The sequence below is a fragment of the Talpa occidentalis genome, unplaced genomic scaffold (assembly GCF_014898055.3).
Source record: "Talpa occidentalis isolate TD23 unplaced genomic scaffold, MPIMG_talOcc4v2.1 talOcc4.10, whole genome shotgun sequence".
In the NCBI taxonomy this organism is placed as follows: domain Eukaryota; kingdom Metazoa; phylum Chordata; class Mammalia; order Eulipotyphla; family Talpidae; genus Talpa; species Talpa occidentalis.
This window is the reverse complement of record NW_023600993.1, coordinates 70,196,830-70,216,007: the sequence shown is the minus strand read 5'-3', so window position 1 is coordinate 70,216,007 and position 19,178 is coordinate 70,196,830. Positions and strand designations below refer to the sequence as shown.

The 19,178-nt window shown below is 41.1% G+C and overlaps 1 long non-coding RNA gene across 1 annotated transcript; it reads right to left on the bottom strand.

Annotated features, from left to right (window-relative positions):
• Positions 1 to 501: 501 nt before the first annotated feature.
• LOC129145926 (uncharacterized) lies at positions 502 to 19,162 on the bottom strand. Its single transcript, XR_008552111.1, has 3 exons — positions 19,102 to 19,162; positions 2,955 to 3,083; positions 502 to 686 (listed from the first exon to the last, which is right to left on the bottom strand). It is a non-coding gene; the product is annotated as an uncharacterized LOC129145926 (long non-coding RNA).
• Positions 19,163 to 19,178: the final 16 nt, after the last annotated feature.

The following is a 19,178-nucleotide window of genomic DNA, read 5'->3' as shown; positions in this document are numbered from 1 at the left end:
TACTAGTAATTTATTTTATTAGTAATATGTTATACTTAACCCTTGATATATCAAATACTGTATTTCAACCATTAATCAATCTCAAGTATTAAAAAGGGGGTTTGCATTCTTTTTTTTAAATTGTTTTCAAAATCTTGTGTGTATTCTGCACGTATAGCATGCCTCATTTTATATTAGCCAATTTCAAATGCTCGAGAACCATATATGGCTAGTGGTTACCATATTGAATAATACCATATTAACTAGGAGTGATTTTAAAAACCAAAAATTGTAATATATGTATATATAATATAATCATATCCAGAGAAACGCATACTGTCAACTAATTTCTTTTTTTAATTTAAATAAATAAAAATTTATTTATTTGTGCATACAATAACTGAAGTACAGGCCAGAGGGACGAGGGGTGGGGGGAAGTGAGAGGATTCACCAGAGACAGAGTGGGGAGCAGAACAGGCAGATTGACTAAAATACACTGTTGAGGGGAGTAGCGGGTGAGACAGGAGAGGTCTGCGCCATGTGGGCTAGCTCCCTGGCCAGGGATCAAGCTCATGCTGCAGTAGTTATGGATAGCTTCATAGTGCTGATGCTTAAGCCCGTGCGCCACCAGAGAGGGCCCCAAAACAAGTACTTCTTACTGACTGAAGACGTCAATAGCACGTTGGCTCATCAGAAGACCACAGGGCCTGCAGGAATTAATCGGTGCAAAATGCTGAGAACAGCACACCATGAGCACCTTCAGTATTGGCTATTATTATCACTAGATATCTTCAAAATTTTCCCACTACTGTTTACTTCCATTTACCCATTCATAATCTGTTGACAAGATTTTTGTAGTAAATATATATGGTTTATATAGTTACATATATATGCATATTATATATATATATACACACACACACACACACACACATAGTTATTACCTGTTGGCAAGTTTCTTGTAAAATAGAAGAAAGATAGTGACAGGTTTTATTTTTGTTAGATTAGAGAGAGAGAGAGAGAATGTTCAGTGTGGGAGGATCAAAATTTAAGTGAAAGTCTTCAATGAATTTTGCTGTTGGTGGTAGTGTTGGTTGTGGAGGTGATATTGAGGTGCATGTTGAATTGGGGATATTTTTCCAGAATAGCCTACTGGCCAAGAGCCTGATCAGGGCCCATAACTAGTGGCAATGATTGCCAAAAAGGGGGAAAGGCATGAAGGGAGGTTGCAAAGTCAAGCTTTGCCCTCCTCCCAGTCAAGGCCAGAGTGAAATCCTGAGAGGAACACTCCGCCCCCGCAGGAGTCTGAAGTAGTACTTCCAAGAAAGGAGATATTACTTAAGTAAAAGTGTAACAATAGTCAGTGATTGTCTTGACAACCTTTATGTAACAACTGTTACTGACTTAACTTTATCATATTCACTTATTTAAGTATATTTTTATATCCACATATGTATTACTTAATAGGAATACGCTTAAAGCATCGTGCTTCATCAAAAAGAATAAGGCATTTGATGCTTTTTGCTTTAACTGTGATGTACATGCTTCTTATTTTTTTTAAAGATTTCTTTTAAGATTTATTTATTTATGCATACAAGAACCGGGGTACAGGCCAGAGGTTGTGGGGGCTGGGCGTGTGTATGAGAGGATTCACCAGAGACAGAGCAGGGGACAGAACAGGCAGACTGACTGAAATACACCACTGAGGGGAGCAGTGGGCGAGACAGGAGAGGTCTGCTGCGCCATGTGGATAGCTCCCTGGCCAGCTGGGGATCAAACTTGTGCTGCAGTGGCTGCGGACAGCTTCATAGCACTATGCTTAACTCCTTGCGCCACCAGAGAGGCCCTGCTTCTTATTTCTTGTTTATCCTATAAATTATGAGAGAATGAACTCATTTATTGGATTATAGCTTTGGTCAATTTTATCTTTTTCTCACTCCTTTAGCTTTGTCATGAACACAAAAGAAAGAAAATCTGCACAGAGCAATTAACTTCCAAAGATTCTTTGACCATTTAAAGCAAATATATACTTGAACAAGCTTGGACATTGGAAAGCTTCTGTCTTTTACATGTATAAGGAAATAGTACTTGGCAAATTGCAAAATTTCATTGCACAGCTTATGTAAGATTTTGCAGCTGAAAATATCATCCATGGATCAAGTGTTGCATCTCCTGGGAGCTTGTTAGTATCTCAGGTCCCTCCCAGACCTGTTGAATCAGAATCTACATTTTAATAAAATGCTTAGATGATCCATGCTCACACTATAGTTTGATTGAGAAGTTTTAGTCTAAGGTATATTTGGATCAAAAGCATTTGTGCAACATAGACAGTTAAGCAAATGTAGGTGCATTGCTATTACAACTCTGAAGGAAAGGACAAAAAATATCTTGTGTTGCTTACTTTAAAAAAGGCATAACTGCATTTGAAATCACCTACAATACTTACAAAGGGTTTATAATGCAGATGTCTGGAAACAAGTATTTAGCTGATGACTCTTGATTATATTCTCTTTGCTTTTGTTAGGAAAGAGGCCTGAAGTATATGGAGAAAAGACTGAAAATTAAGTGAAAAATGGTGAAGATAAACTTTAATGACTGCCATTTTCACCTGGAGTTGTTTTCCTTCACTTCTGCTCAGGTGAGGGCAAACAGAAGCCGAGTCAGAAGGTTCTGTCTGGTTAGCTGTTTGAGCATGTGTACGCATGTGCACGCAGGCGCGAGTGCAGGAACACGATCTTGTCATCAGACAAATAATTAGTCATACTGTCTCTACACCATATAGGAACTTTATGAGATTTTTTTTTATTTTTTGAACAGACAGCCTATTTTCTATTAAAGGCACTTCATTCCCAGAGGATAGATTAATAGGGCCATGTTACGCATAGATTTGGAAAATATGAAACATTTAATAAAATGTATTTGGTGGCCAGGGGTGACTTATTTAAAGCATCTTTGGTGCATTCCTTGGGACTTACCAGCGAGCTATTGCAAAGGGAACGAGTGGTGGGTCTTGTAGCAAATTTCCATTTCTCCAGGCAATGACTACGGACAGTCCTGAGACTTCCTCAGCTTTTCTCCATGACATTGGTTCATTCTCTCTTTTTCTGTGGGGAAAGGTAGGATTTGTTTTTCTTTAAAAATAAACACAGTACATATAACTTCCAAAGTCAAATATTTGCAAGTGTATAAAGAAGCAGTTCCTGCCCCCTGCCCCCACCACCCCATTCCTAATTCATTCCCACCTAAACAACCTATCCAACCGTGTTTTCCAGTATTTATCTCCATATTTCTTAAAACATTTGTATACTGTACTGATTTCTTTTCCAATATTGGACACTATTGCTGATTCCATATTATGAAAGATGAGCATTTAACCTTTTCATAGAATCTCCTCCCTTCACCACATATACATACACATGAACTTTTTTCTTTCCCTCCTCACCAAATAATTATCATTAGATACATTAATTTTTATTACTATGACAATATAACTATTGTTCAGAACTAAATATGTCCTTTTTGTTCAGCTTTTTGTTTTTCTTAAAGTTAATAATTGCTTCCTTTTTTCTGGTTTATCTTCTTTTAATGTACATATCACTAATGTATCCTCAGTCTCTATTCAACAGCTGAGAAACTCTTTTTAATATAACTTAATAATTAAGAATAATATATCATTCCTTATTTTTTTTCATCAGGATATCCTTCCTTGAGCTCTTTTCCTGTTTCAAATGGTCCACTTGGTCTCTCAGGATACAGGTGTCATCCTGAGAATTCTCCTTACTCTTCTCCAGAGTCACAGATTCTACCTCCTAGTTCCTGTCTCCTTTTCTTTCTTTTTTTCCTCCTTAGTTTTACTGGAGCCCTTAGGAAAAGAGACAGGCTGCCTCAGGATGTGCTTAAATGGCATGCCAATAATTTTATTGTTTTTAAAGATTTATTTATTTATGCATACAAGAACTGGGATATAGGCCAGAGGTGTGGGGGGTGAGAGGATTCACCAGAGACAAAGTGGGGAACAGAACAGGTGGACTGACTGAAATACACTGCTGAGGGGAGCAGCAGGCAAGTCAGGACAGGTCTGCTGCACTATGTGGGTATCTCCCTGTCCAGGGATCGAACTCATGCTGCAGTGGCTGTGGATAACTTCATAGATTGCGTCTTAACCCCTTTGGCCACCAAGGAGGCCCCAATAATTTTAAATTTAAAGAAACTGAGATCTAAGATCTAAAAATGATGTTTTGCTTAATTACCTTCTTCCTTAAAAAATGGAAAATAAGGGCCTCCCTAGTGATGCAAGGGATTAAGACATAACCCATGAAGCAATCCGCAGCCACTGCAGCATGAGTTCAATCCCCAGTCAGGGAGATACCCACATGGTGCAGCAGACCTCTCCTGTCTTGCCCACTGCTCCCCTCAGCAGTGTATTTCAGTCAATCTGCCTATTCTGTTCCCCACTCTGTCTCTGGTGGATCCTACCACCCCCATGCCTCTGGCCTGTACCCCAGTTCTTGTATACATAAATAAATAAATCTAAAAAAAAAAGGAAAATAAACCTTCTCTGACCAAGGCTTGTAAGGTCTGTTACCTGATGCATATGTAGATGAACCCCACAAAATTCCTTTATCTTTCTATTGTAAAGTTCTTTGTTTGGTTCTTCCCTTCTAAGTTTTATTTCCTCTTTCCAAACACAAAACAAAACTATATAACCTCACTGGAGTGACCAAAGGTGGGTTCAGATCTTTTGGGTTGCTATGCACACCTAATTGAAGTTTACTTTTTCTCTTGCTAACCTCTTTGAGTTAGTTCATCCAACCAAAATGAATCAGAGAGCAAATGTCCCCTGGGAGCATATCATCTAGAAGAATTAGAAGTGCATTACTGTGGCACTGCATATTCCAATTTTTCTGTTTTCAGCTTAGTTTGGCTAGGCAGGGAATTCTGTGTTAGAAATTTTCTTTTAGAATTTTTTTAAAGATTTATTTATACAAGAACTGGGGTACAGTCAACGGCGTAGGAGGGTGAGAGGATTCACCAGAGACAGAGCAGGGAGCAGAACAGCCAGACGGACCGAAGACTCTGCTGAGGGGAGCACCAGGCAAGGCAGGAGAGGTCTGCTGCACCATGTGGGTTGCTCCCTGGCCAACTGGGGATGGAATCCGTACTGCAGAGGCTGCGGACAGCTTCACAGGGCGGCGTTCAACCCACTGTGCCACCAGGGAGGCCCCTCCTTTAGAATTTTGAAAGTTAGAAACCATCTCCCTCTCTCTCTTCTCTTTTGAGATTCAGAGATGCTGTTGCAAAGTTTGATACCATTTGATTCTTATCCTCAATTTGTATCTCAATTTATAACTTGAATGTAACTTGCAGCATTGTAATGGCCACCAAGGAATCATATCTCACTTCTCACCTTGTCTTTACCATTGGGTAATCTATTTCCACCTAGAGTATGGACCCAGTCAGATGACTTAATTTGGTCAAAAGAACAACAGCAAACATGATGCAAATGGAGGTTTGAAAAGTGCTTATGCAGTGGGTTGATCCTCTCTTGCTGTTGGAAACCTACCAATGAATAAACTGTTGTTTCTTAGAAGATAAGAGATGTCCCAGCCATCCCAAGAAGTCCCAGACATGGAATTGAGGCTGTTTTAAACCATCCAATCAACTTGCATCCAGTTTAGACCAGAACTACCCAAACAATCTACAATTTTTTCTATGTTGTTATTCATCTCCGTTCCACTTTTCTATTTGATTTTTTTGAACTCTGTCTTCTGGGTTGGAGCTTCTACTAAATGTTCCATGATGTTTAACTATTTATAAGTAAATGGCAATCACCACAAAGTTTATTGGAAGCTGTGTAGATTGGGCAAAGTTTGTGAACTGTTAGCTTTGCTAAACTTAGGGTGGCCATATGGTAATATGGTCATTTTATAGAAGGACCACAAAATGTAACTATCTATAGGGCTTTTCTCTTACATTAGGTCATTTCCCAACAAAAATTTTCTTCATTATCCTACTGGAGGTTGTAGGATGGGGCTTATTTAGCTGCCAGCATTCTGTGAGTTAACAGGCGAGGAGTCTGCAAGGAGTCTTTTAATATGTCACCTTTTGCTTCATTCCCATTTTCAATATTGTCTCAGCCTCACCCTTGGATGCCTCTGTTCTGAGAACTGAGGGACACAGATACTTTCACCTTCTCACCTTCTCCTTTCAGTTAAATGTGTTTTGTTTAATCCCTGAGTCACAGCAGAATCTGCACCAGGAATCAATTGCCCTGCTTCCTGACTTTCCTCAAAGTTGCTAAAATCTCAGCTTACTTCTGTCTGATAAGTGAGCTTCCTAGCAGCCATAATTTTGTTGCCAGTCCTCATTGGGTATAGTCTCCTCCTTCATTATCATTGATCTCGGGAATTGAGGCCTTAAATTTTTTTTTCCATTTATTCTTGTTTTAGTGTGATATTGGTAATAAGCAGATATATGCAGTTGCCCTTGTTTCATTGAAACCTGTAGTCAGCTCTTAATAAGAATGGTGAGTGCATTTGTACAATCCAGCTAGCAAAACTGAAAACAGATGATGGTCAGAGTCAATGAATGCTTCTGTCCTGTCCTGTTATTATTTTATATAAAATAATTTTTTTATTCAATGACAATCACCCATCCAAGCCGTTGAGCACATTGCCTAGAATTTGTCAAAATATCTATTTAATTGCTCTTTGTCCTTTCCACATGCTCTGAAGGAGCAGAAGTGGAGCAACAACACATGAAACACCAAGCTGTTTGCTTGCTTAAATGTGGAATTTTGCCATGGTGGATGTGAACCTAGGTCAGCACTATTTATGGAGAGCACATGGTGTTTTGTCTCAATGAGCAGGAAAATGTTTTGTGATAAAATGTGGTAAAAGCTTGTAGTTTTTTCCAACTAAGCTGTAAAAGGAATTACACAATGTAAAATAATAAATACAAAGTTCTATGAGTCATCTCTGATGCAGGGAAAATTTGCAGCCTGGACAGAAATAGTGTTTTGCTGGAGGTTAAAAATAAAATCAAATGCACTGAAACAGTAATCAATAAGAGCAAGTTCTGGAAGCCCAAATAATTCTGGTATTCTGGGGGTTTTAACATAGTTTGTGCTTTTAAAGCAAAGTAATTAAAATGGTGGGGACAATGATGTAAAAACTGTGATGATTCTATTTTTTAAGTCAGGTTTAGTGGGATATACATACAGTCAAATTCATTCTTTTTGTTATAAGGTGGTGTTCCGGGAAAGGGGAGGTTCCAGGTTCCCTGCCCCACCCAAGAAAGGTGGCCAGATACTTTGCTTATAGAGTTCTAGAGACTTCCAAAGAAGGTGGGAAAGCTTGGCTCTGTTTGGCAGGACTGGACAATCCCAGAGAAACTCCTGGAAATCTCAAGAAGAGGAAACCCTAGGTGGAGTCTGGTAAGACTGTGGCTTTCTTACTGAAGCCTGCATGGACCCGTTGCTGAGAGCTCACTCTAGTCCCATATGGAGTATTGCAACAAAGCCAATTAAATTGATGTTTGGTTATTCTCCCCTGTGACTTTCCGCAACAATATGTAAAATGGATTGGAAGTAGATCCAGTTTGCAAAAGTATTTTGCTACTATTGGATAGCATTGGGATCAAGGTGGAGAGAAATTGAAACTGAAACAAGTTCAACCAGTTTTAAGGGTTTTTTTTTTAAGATTTATTTTATTTATTTATGCATACAAGAACTGGGGTACAGGCCAGAGGTGTGTGTGGGGGGAGGTGTGTGTGAGAGGATTCACCAGAGATAGGGTGGGGAGCAGAACAGGCAGATTGACTGAAATACACTGCTGAGGGAGCGTTGGGCAGGTCAGGAGAGATCTGCTGTGCCATGTGGGTCAGCTCCCTGGCCAGGGATTGAAGTGGTGCTGTAGTGGCTGTAGACAGTTTCATAGTACTGAGACTTAACCCCTTGCACCACCAGGGAGGCCCCCAGTTTTAAGGTTTTTCTTGCTGGTATTTTCTGGTATAATGTTTGCTATTTTGTTTTGACTAAAGTCTCCAGATTATTTTTCATGTCAGCTTGTAGTGATCTATTTTCCAGATATAAAGGATTTTGCCATACTGGACATTCATGGACAATGTCTGGTAACTGTTGTTTCTCTTGCATATACTGGAACCCTGGAAAACACTGTCTCCTAAGGCTGCACCCTGAGATCTTTGCCACAACAGATATGGTGGAAAAAAATAAAAAAGGGGGGGGTTATAACGGGATGGTCCCCAGGGAAAAGGGAGGTTCCAGTTTCTCTGCCCCACCCAAGGAAGGAGGGAGCTGAGCAGGTAGGAGGAGATTGAGAGACTGAAGAAGATCAAGAAGATGACCTGGAGGAGGCGTATGAAGCAGAGAGACATGTGAAGAAGTTGCACTTGCTTCTCAGCCTTGGACTTGTACCAGGGACTTGGGGGACATGGAGAGAGACACTTGAACAGATGTAGGTGAGGGTCCCATGGGGAGGTTGACAATGGCCCCTTTATCTTGATTTTGATATTGCTCTTTTCCCTTCAGATTTACCTGGCCCCTTCTGCCCCTTTCCTATGGGTCCTCACCCAAAAGTGCTTTAGACTGGTGGCAAGATTTTGGGCCTCAGCTGTCCTGCTTCGGGCCGAGCTTGTTTGGCTGGGCATTTTCCCACAGGGAATGGGTAATTTTAGGTCTTTCATGTGGAAACTATTTTGAACTATAATCTTTCTCTTCTCTCTGTCACAGACTCATTTTATCAAAGTTCCTATATGTTGAAGGTTTCATGTTTTGTCTTGATGTGGCAGATGGCAGAATCTATATAAAGAAGGCAGATTGGGGGGTCCCAGTATGCCCTTCCGCCTGCCCTGTAACATTTTTAGTGTACATTCTATGAATTTTGACAGATTAATTCAATCATGGAGCTACCATTATCAAACCCTCCCCTAAATGCCTTCTATTTTCCCCCACCCCAACTCCTGACAACCATTCATCTGTTTTCTATTCCTATAATTCTTTTTGCAGAAACTCATATAAATGGAATGATAGAGAATACAGACTTTTAACTCTGGCTTAAATATTTATGTACAAGTTTTGCATGAACATAAGATTTCATTTCTCTGGATACAAGCCTAGGAGTGCAATTGGTGGGTTAAATGGTAGTGGCATATTTAGTTTTTAAAGAAACCACCAAAATGTTTTCCAGGGAGGCTATACCTTCTTATATTCCCACAGACTAAGTGGGAGTGATCCAAGTTTGATTTTTTAAAATAAATTTCAGTGTTAAACTGCTGAAATTGTCAGAGATCCACTAGGCTTGAAATGTATGTAATGTTAAGAATGTTGTATCACAGGGTACTGAGGTGATGGTGCACGGGTGCATTGGAGAAGGAAATTCTCTGGGGACTACATCTGAGGGGTGGGGGGAAGCAAATATTGTTTAAAAATGAAAACGATATAAAAAATTAAAAAAATTCAAAATTCAAAAAATAAAATAATAAAAAGAATGTTTTATCTAGACGTGTTGTGACTAATGTCACTCCAGTATAAACTAAATCGCCTACAAAAGAGGAAATGAAAATCATGCTGGCCTTACTGTTTTCCCCCAGGAAATTTTAAACATAAGAAAGCAATGGAGAGGGCCTCCCTGGTGGCACAAGGGATTAGGAACAGCACTGTGAAGCTATCCGCAGCCTCTGCAGCATGAGTTCTATCCCCAGCCAGCCAAGGAGGTACCCACATGGTGCAGCAGACCTCTCCTGTCTCACCCTCTGTTCCCCTCAGCTGTGTGTTTCACCTCTTCTGTTCCCTGCTCTGTCTCTGGTGAATCCTCTCACCTCCCACACCTCTGATCTGTACCCCAGTTCTTGTATGCATAAATAAATCTTTTTTAAAAAGGAAAGCAATGGAGAAATGATGTTTATGAAGTCTGGGGGTGCGAGTTCGAGGACATCATGAGCCCCGTGAATATCTGCCCAATATTTGAATGAGGCATCATGCAGAGGAGCTTGGGAAGAGAGCACAGGCACCATGGGGCTCCTGGAAACACCAACAAAGAGTAAATACTGTAATGAAATCCAGCCAAACATAAATGAATCCAAATGAAGAATGGAGTGGGAAAATTGTAATAACAAATGAAAGTGTGTGTTACAGCCATTCAACTATAGACTTAAATCCATACAATTGGGGTGAAGTGTTAACACAGATGTATATGTAAGTTCTGTATAACACAAGCAATACACTAATCTGAATCATTCTTTCATTACAAATAGATAATAGGGCCTCCCTGGTGGCTTAGGGTTAAGTCTTAGTGCTATCACTGCTAAGGCCTGAGTTCAATTCTCGGCCAGGGAACTAACCCACATTTGGCACAGCAGACCTCTCTTGTCTTGCCTGCTGCTCCCCTTAGCAGTATATTTCACTCTGTCTCTGGTGAATCTTCTCACCCCCTCCCCCATATTCTGTCCTACACCCCAGTTCTTCTATGCAAGAAAAAAAAATAGAAAACAAATCTTAAAAAAAAACCCAAAGCAAATAGACAACAACGTCCTAAATGGAAATTTGTAATTAAAAATATCTTTTCTATTTCAATGATTTTCATTAATATTTAATATATATGGTATGATACATATGTTAAACTTTAAAACAAACCTTTAAATACCATATTTTTATGGTGCCCAGCAATTTCTTCAGTTTTATTTTATTTATATAAAGTATTTTTACTTTTTTTTTTAATAGAGGCATGTTTTATTTATTTGTTTGTTTGTTTGTTTGTTTTGTTTATACATGCACTGGGTACAGTCAGAAGCGCGGGAGGGCGAGAGAATTCACCAGAGCCAGAGCGGGGAGCAGAGCAGGCAGAAGGACCGAAGTACACTGCTGAGGGGAGCAGCGGGCAGCAGGAGAGGTCTGCGCGCCATGTGGGACCCTCCTCCGGTGGCCGGGGAGCAGCCGGGGATCAAACCGGCGCTGCAGAGGCCGCTGGCAGCTTCGCAACCCAGCGCTCAAGCGCTGCGCCACCGGGGAGGCCCAATTTCTTCAGTTTTAATTCAGCTTTTTTTTCCTTCTGTAGAAAGTTCTTTTTACTTTGTCATTTAATATTGACATGTGAGCCGAACTTTTTTAAAGCAAAACTCTCTTTCTCTCACTCTCTTTAAACTGCATAGAAACATATCTGAAGTTCTTCGAGGGTTAACCTGGTTTATCCCTGAAGTGGTAGAATTTTGCGTGATTTGTTGCCTTCTTTGAACATTCCTACAAGTCTTTAATTTTCTAAATAGCCTGCATATCTTTTATTAAAACAAAACAGACTTTTAAAAAAGGACAAAGCTCAAAGAAGTATTATTAAAAACTCCATAAAACAAGTTGTGTTTAAAGTTTCTGGGGCGAAAGGCAGCATGATTGTTGTTCTCTCTTTTGTGGGTGACATGTAGGTTTTTCTGGGTGGAGCAGGACAATAAAAGAAAAGGGAGGTGGCTTCCAAGGACCTTTTCATCTCAAACTATTACTGGGGCCCTGTAGTATTAAGTACAGAGCAAGAATGGTGCTTCACTGCCAGCTGCCTGGGAGGGTGTGTGTGGTGAGGGGAGGAAGGGAGGTGCTTGGAAAAATGTGGTGTTTTGTGGCTCATGTTAAAGGCTGCTGCTTGGGGGGGGGGAAGAATGGAGTAGGATCAAAATGGGTGGGAAGAATACAAGAGACTATGGTGATGGTGCATAGTGAATTGGTGGTGGGAATTGCACAGGGACTATAACTGAGATGAGAAAGCATGCATTGTGAAAAAAAAAAATGAAGAACGATGTAAAAAAATATATAAAAAATAAAATTATTAAAATTAAAAAAAAAATAAAGGTTGCTTCTTGTAGGTGTTTCTGCCCTGGGGGCTCCAGGAGGATTGAATGGGCCAGATTGAATTGTCTGGTCAGGGTATCAAGGAGGATTAGAGGGGGACTCTGAAAAAGTAATGTAAGGAAGCATAGGAGGGATCCCGGGATTCCCTTCGACTCTGATCCACAGCCTAGAATCATAGTACTTGGTATCTGGCTTTGCGAAGAAAGAAGCAGCCTCGATGGCTGACCTCTGAAGAGAGAAGCTGGACTTTTGCAGGAACTGGGAGGCTGGTCCTGCCTCCTGTCTTGTCACAGCAGTCAGCTGGGAGTGTTATAGGGCAGCCCCAATACAAAACGGGGTGCCCAACCTGGCTGCTTAACTGCACCCTCAGGTCCCAGCCACCTTCCCTTTGGTGGTGATGGGATTTGTCTTTCCCAACGTCCTGATGGCTTTGGTCTGGAGTGGGGGTGGAGTTCACAAAGCCTGTATGGGATTAGCGCAGGACATCCTTTCCCCCTAACAGGAGGAGTACCTGAGGGCCCTGGACTAGGTATCTCAGAGAGCTGTTTGTCAGGTTGTGGGGTGTCTCATTATGACATGTGGCGACGGCATGAAAATGGATTACTCAGAGTCCATGTCCAGAACAATGAGAATCCTAGAGGGACTACACCAAGAAAGTGCAGCCCAGCTCCAAGGACAGTCTCATTTTTATTTAAAATCAGACAGAAGTAAAGAGATCAAAGAAGCAAACAGGCAAACGGGGAATGCACAAGTGTGTAGAGCATGCGCAATCAGCTTGCCCCAGCCAAGGTTGAGAAATAAGGAGAAAGTCAAGGAAAGTCTCAGAGTTTATGCTACTCTAGCCATAATACCTATTGCTGTATCTGGAAATGATGTTTTCAGCATGCATAGATACTCATACCAGGACTTTTGCCCTTAGAGGTTCCTTATCAAATTTCCCTGTTTCTGTACACTGAGAGGCACAGAATAGTCAAAGCAAAGAACAATCAAAGCAAAGACACAGACTAGTTGGGACACAAAATAATACAAGCTCCCACAATGGGGCACCTTTTCTTGGCGCTACTGCCTATGATCTTGTCTGCTCCAGCATCTGGTGCTGTTCATCCAGACCATCAGACTGTTGCTGTGGGTGATGCAGCATCATCTTAGCAGCCCTGCCTGTTGGCGCCTCTGGCTGCCATGCACTCGAGGCCCTCATTGGTGGGACAGCGCCATCTTGGAGGAGTGGCCTTTTGCTTGGGACTTTGGAACACTGTGGACTCCAGGGCAAGATAGCTGACCGCTTGTGGCCTTCCTTAGTAACTCTTGTTTGCCCTGTTTGTTAAATAAACCTCCTTATTGTTGTTCCCTGAACCTGAGTGGTCTTGCAATTGTGTGCATGGGTGAAGAGCCCCCAGACAGTGACCTGTCCTAATTGGGCACTGTTCTTGCAGGCCACTACGGTATAGCCCTGCTTCAAAACGAGCTGTTTATTGGGAACATGAACCATGTGCCACTACTCCTGCTCAGACTGTGCAAAGGGGCAAGGGTTTTGCTTCGCCTTCTCTCCTTCAAAATTGAAATTCTTTTGCCAAAGCTCTCCTGAAAAAGAAAGAAGGGAATGGAGGCATCACACTCCCAGACTTCAAACTATACTACAAAGCCATAATCATCAAAACTGCATGGTATTGGAACAAGAACAGACATACAGACCAATGGAATCGAATAGAAAATCCAGAAATAAACCCACAGACTTATGGTCAACTAATCTTTGACAAAGGAGCAAAGACTATGCATTGGAGCAAAGAAAGTTTGTTCAATAAATGGTGCTGGGAAAACTGGGTCGCTACATGCAAAAGAATGAAGCTTGACCACTACCTCACACCATACACAAAAATCAACTCAAAATGGATTAAAGAACTAGACATAAGACCTGAAACCATAAAATATATAGAAGGAAATATAGGCGAAACACTACGTGATTTGCACATCGAAGACATCTTTACAGATACATCACCCAAAGCAGTGATAGTGAAGGCAAAGATAAACAGCTGGGACTACATCAAATTAAAGAGCTTCTGCACAGCAAAAGAGACAATAACAAAAACAAAGAGAAACCCCACCAACTGGGAGAACATTTTTGCACCCAACACTAATGATAAAGGACTGATCACAAAAATCTGCAAAGAGCTGATGAGACTCAACAACAACAAAGAAAATAATCCAGTCAAAAAATGGGCAGAAGAGCTAAAAAGAAACTTCTCTGAAGAGGAAATGCAAATGGCCAACAGGCATATGAAAAAATGTTCAACATCACTTGTAATCAGGGAAATGCAAATCAAAACTACCATGAGATACCATCTTACACCAGTGAGAATGGCACATATTAAAAAAGCTAGCAACAACAAATGTTGGCGAGGGTGTGGAGAAAAAGGAACTCTCCTGCACTGTTGGTGGGAGTGCAAACTGGTCCAACCACTATGGAGAGCTGTATGGAGATTTCTTGACCTACTAAACATAGAGCTTCCATATGATCCAGCAATTCCACTCCTAGCTATTTACCCAAAGGACACAGAAACATCAATTCCAAAGAGCACCTGCACACCTATGTTTATAGCAGCACTGTTTACAATAGCTAAGCTTTGGAAACAACCCAAATGCCCCAAAATAGATGACTGGATCAAGAAGATGTGGTACATATATACCATGGAATATTACTCAGCATTCAAAAAAGATAAACACATGCAATTTGCAGCAACATGGATGGCACTGGAAGGGATCATGCTCAGTGAAATAAGCCAAAAAGAAAAAGAAAAATACCAGATGGTCTCACTCATAGCAGGAATCTAGAAAACTTAAATAAGGGACCAGGAAAATGAATAACTATAAGAAAGTGAAAATCAAAATCAACAAAAAACTATGAACCAGAGACACTTTTTGGGGGGTGGGGGGCGGGAGGGGAGGGATTGGGGTCAGAATGGGGGGTTTGCAATTGTATGGGGAATATAAAAATAAAATTTATTATAAAAAAAATAAAAATAAAAAATAAAAAATAAATAAAATTGAAATTCTTCAAGATGCAAAATATTGAATTTATTTTCATTACCAAACACTTCCATGGCAAGCACTGTTACAAACGCTTTGCAAATATTAGCTTATTTTGTTACCATAATTTAAGGTTTTTGGGTCTAGTTTCCCAGCCAGGAATGGATCCCAGGCTGCAGTGGTCGTGCTAGGTTCTAATCACTAGACCACCATGGGTTGGTGTCTGATGAAACCGCAGCAGGAACTTTGCTGACTCTCAGGCAAGCAAACAAAAAAAGGCAAATTTGTTTAGAAAAATAGATATAAGGAAGTTTATTAAGGAGAAAAAGAACAGAAACAAAGTAGGACTCACAGGCTCATAGAACCAGGCAAGGGGAAGGAAGTCGAAATGGAGTCATGCTTCGGGAATATATACTTTCTTTCTTAATTTTTCTAGAGCCCCATCAGTCTCTGTAATTGGTCAGTTATTGGAGGACTCACTCAATCTGCTACTGTGGCCCAAATCTCATTGCTATACAGCCCTTATTTGAGAATACTTTTTTATTGCCTTGTCTGGGAATGTCTTGCTGCCCCTAGTCATGGGTCATTTGATTAATCCCCTTTGGAATTTGTTGCCCTCTTCTCTGGAGTCTTTCTTATTCCTCCAAGGCTTTTTCCTACTCTATTTTGACCCTACAAGCTATTTGCTTGCCATATGGTTCAATTTCTTCCTTATGACAACCCAATGAAGTAGCTATGATTTTGCACCTCTTATGGAAACTGAGGCATAGTGCTAATATCATGATTACCTTATTTGTAAACTACTGAGATGACATGATTTTCCATATAAGTCATTCAACAGACATTTGCTGGACAACTGCCAGGCTGCCAGGTAGCCTTTTAAAAGATAATTCACCTGAGCAATGGAAACTGGTAAGTTTTAAAATAAGTAGATAAACAGGGTGAGAAAGGACACCCAGCTTGTGTTTCTAAAATGCTTTCTGCAATTTTCCTCATGTTCCGCATGGCCTTGCATGCACTGCCTTTGTTCACCTAGCTCCTGTGACTTGAATGATTCCAAATCATCATTTCTTTTTATTTATTTATTTTTTCATAGAAGAACTGAGGTGTAGGCCAGAGGTGTAAGGGGTAAGAGGATTCACCAGAGACAGAGTGGGGAGCAGAAAAGGCAGATTGCTAATATCATGAGTTCCTGAAATATATTGAAATATACTGCTAAGGGGACCAGCGGGAGAGACAGGAGAGGTCTGCTGCACCATATATGGGTTAGCTCCCTGGCTGGGGATTGAACTTAGGCCATAGTGGTGATAGCCCTCTGCTACCAGGGAGGCCCCCTAAAATCACCATTTTTAACAGAAGTTGCAAATTGGTGACCCATGGCATCCAGTCCCTGCAGGTGTAAAGTGTGGTCTGTGTGTTAAAACCACAGTGGTTTTGAAAAATCAAAATTGCTTTTATAATACCACTAATTAAATAAGTACTAACACAAAGTAGTCACAAATTTCCAGTTTATAGTGCAAATGAATCCTAGGGCAAGTTAGGGATAATTAGGCAGACTCAAGGACAGTGCAGGGGTTTCAGAAGAGTTAAGGAGGGCTCCAGAGATAAGGACAACAAATTCCAAAGGGGACTAATCAAACACCCCAGGACTTATGACATTAGGGACTTATTTTATGACCTTAGGGTCAGCAAGACATTCCAAATAGAGGGCAATGAAGAAAAGATAAGACCTGGGGCACAGAGACTTAGTTCCGGGCACAGAGACATTTAGGCAGTGAGTGAGCCCACCAAGAACTAACCAATCACAAAGTGACTGGTGGAGCTTTAGAATAATCAGAGAAAGAAGGTCTATATTCCCTGAGACACGACTCCACTTTGGCTTCCTTGCCTCTCCCTGGCCTGGTTCCATGGCCAGGGAGTCCCACTTTATTTCTGTTCCTTTTCTCCTCAATAATCTTTTTCTTTCTCTAAACAAACCTGCCTCTTCTCGCTTGCTTGCCTGAGCATCTGCGAAGTTCCTGCTGCAGCTTCATGAGACACCAACCCGTGGTAGTCTAGTGGCTGGGACTCAGCGCTGCCACTGCAGCCTGGGATCATTCCTGGCTGGGAGACTAGGCCTGAAAACCTACAATTCTGGTATCACTAATAAAAGTTAACCCATCAAAGTTAAGTTGTTTTTATTGTCTTTGACCTATTTTACAAATCTATAAGCCACAGAAAATTGATAGTAATGAAGCTGATTCTTGAATATGTATACATAAATAAATACAAATAACATATATAATTTATACACACACCCTCATACACACACACACAGACATACACAAACAGAAACATCTTGTGTGGCTAGGAGATGCAATAGATTATTGCTCTGTGGATACTGATCAACTTTAAACCTATTTGTAAATACATTTTAGCATTCTGATAGCCTGTGCTTTTTAAATTTTTTGTGAGCCAGCTGTAGTGTAACAGGATGGTCCCCACGAAAGGGGGAGGTTCCAGGTTCCCTGCCCCACCCAAAAAAGAGGGTGGTGCTGAGCAGAGAGAGAAGAAGCTGCAGAGGAGACTGAGGAAGAAAGGAAGCAGGATGGAGAGTCAGAAGGAGACCTGGAGGAGGCACATGGAGCTGAGAGACACGTAAATTAAGTACATTTGCCTTTTGGTTGTGGACTGAATGAAACAGATGTGGGTGAGAGACCCATGGGGAGGTGACAATAGTGGTTTTTGTCTTAATGTTGATTTTACTCTTTTCCTTCCAGACTTGTCTGGTTGTTTCTGATCCTTTTCTATGGTTCCCCACGGAAAGATGCTTTAGACTGTGACAGGCTTTGGGGCCTTGTTCTGGGCCATCCTGCTTGGGTAGATTTTACCCACGACGGGGACGGGTAACTTTGGGTGCTTGATTTAGAAACTATATTCTTTGTCTTTACTGTATTGTTTCCTAATTGTATTAAAGTTCTTTCCCATTAAAGTCTCATTTGCTTTGTGTTAATGCGGCAAATGGCAGAGCCTGTTTAGAGCAGGCAGGTTTGCCGGGTCTGGGCTGCCTCCCTCTCTGCCCTGTAACAGTAGTAGTTACTAAATCTTTAATTTGTTTAAAAACTCTTTAATAAATGTTCATATTATGTTTGTATAAGAATCATTACTGTATTTTCTAAAAATTATCCCTTAACATTAATTTAATGTGGCACATTAAGTTTTGCTGATATGAAAGAGACTCACAAATTTCTCTGTTTAAACACCTGGCAGCAGCTGAGCTAATATGTCACATTCTGCCCTCCTGGTGATTTGTTGTCCCCATGGACATGGGTTTGTAAGCCCCAGGTTCTGCTGCAATGAATGCACACTTACATGCCTATATCGTTGGTTTTTAGGAACAATGCCTGGAGCTCAGCTTGAACTCATGAGAGATCCTTCTTATGGGTCTGCCTACTTCCTAGCCTAAGCCATCTTTTTTCTATCCTCCTTCCATGCCTGAGCCATTTATGTAGGCAGGGATTGCTGAGGAGATCCCTCTAGAGCAACCTGGACCCTAGGACACTTAGAGATGTGAGGGCCTTGGAATTTTGACATTATTTGTCTTGTTTCTCTCAAGTTCTCCTTAGTAAATGCTTAGCAAGGGGGTGAGGGAAAAGAGTCCCCCAAAGCAGGTAGGACCTATTTGTAATACCTTTTAGGTAGGACATGTTGGTTTCTTAGTCTTTGGACCTGCACTGTACAATATAGCAGCAACCACTACCCATGGTGCTGTTGAGTACTGCACTGAGCTAGTTAGTCTTCTTCTGTTTGGGAGGGGCTCACTCCTTGTGAGCCTTTGGGTTAGTTGCTAATTTTGGATAACTATGTGAATTTGAAAGGGACCCGGAGATTCTATTTGGGCTTAATCTCCATATCTTTACCTTTGGATTCACCCTCAGCCCTCGGATACCTGCTTGCATGTTATGCTTTGTAATGTAGGCATCTGTGCTTAAGGATACTAGTCTGCACCTAAGGATCTTGGTTTCCATAGCTGTGTCAATGGCTACGTTAATCTCTTCTACCCCCACCTCCTTGTGAGCCAGGTTTTTGGTCTTGTGGTGCACCTCCTCTTTTTTTTCTATTCTTGTCCTCCATCATTGGGGCAGTGGGCTCTTGCTTCACTTCCTCATTTAGCACCTGGCATCCAAGTACTGAACACCATTTTTCTGCTTCTGTGTATTAATCCCTGGCATATGTATGTCTCTTTCCTATGCGATCACACTTCTTACCTGCTCCTTTCCTTCCTAGCTTCTGACCTAGGACCCTGACCGTGAGGGTGTGATCTGGCAATTCCTGATGCAGGCCG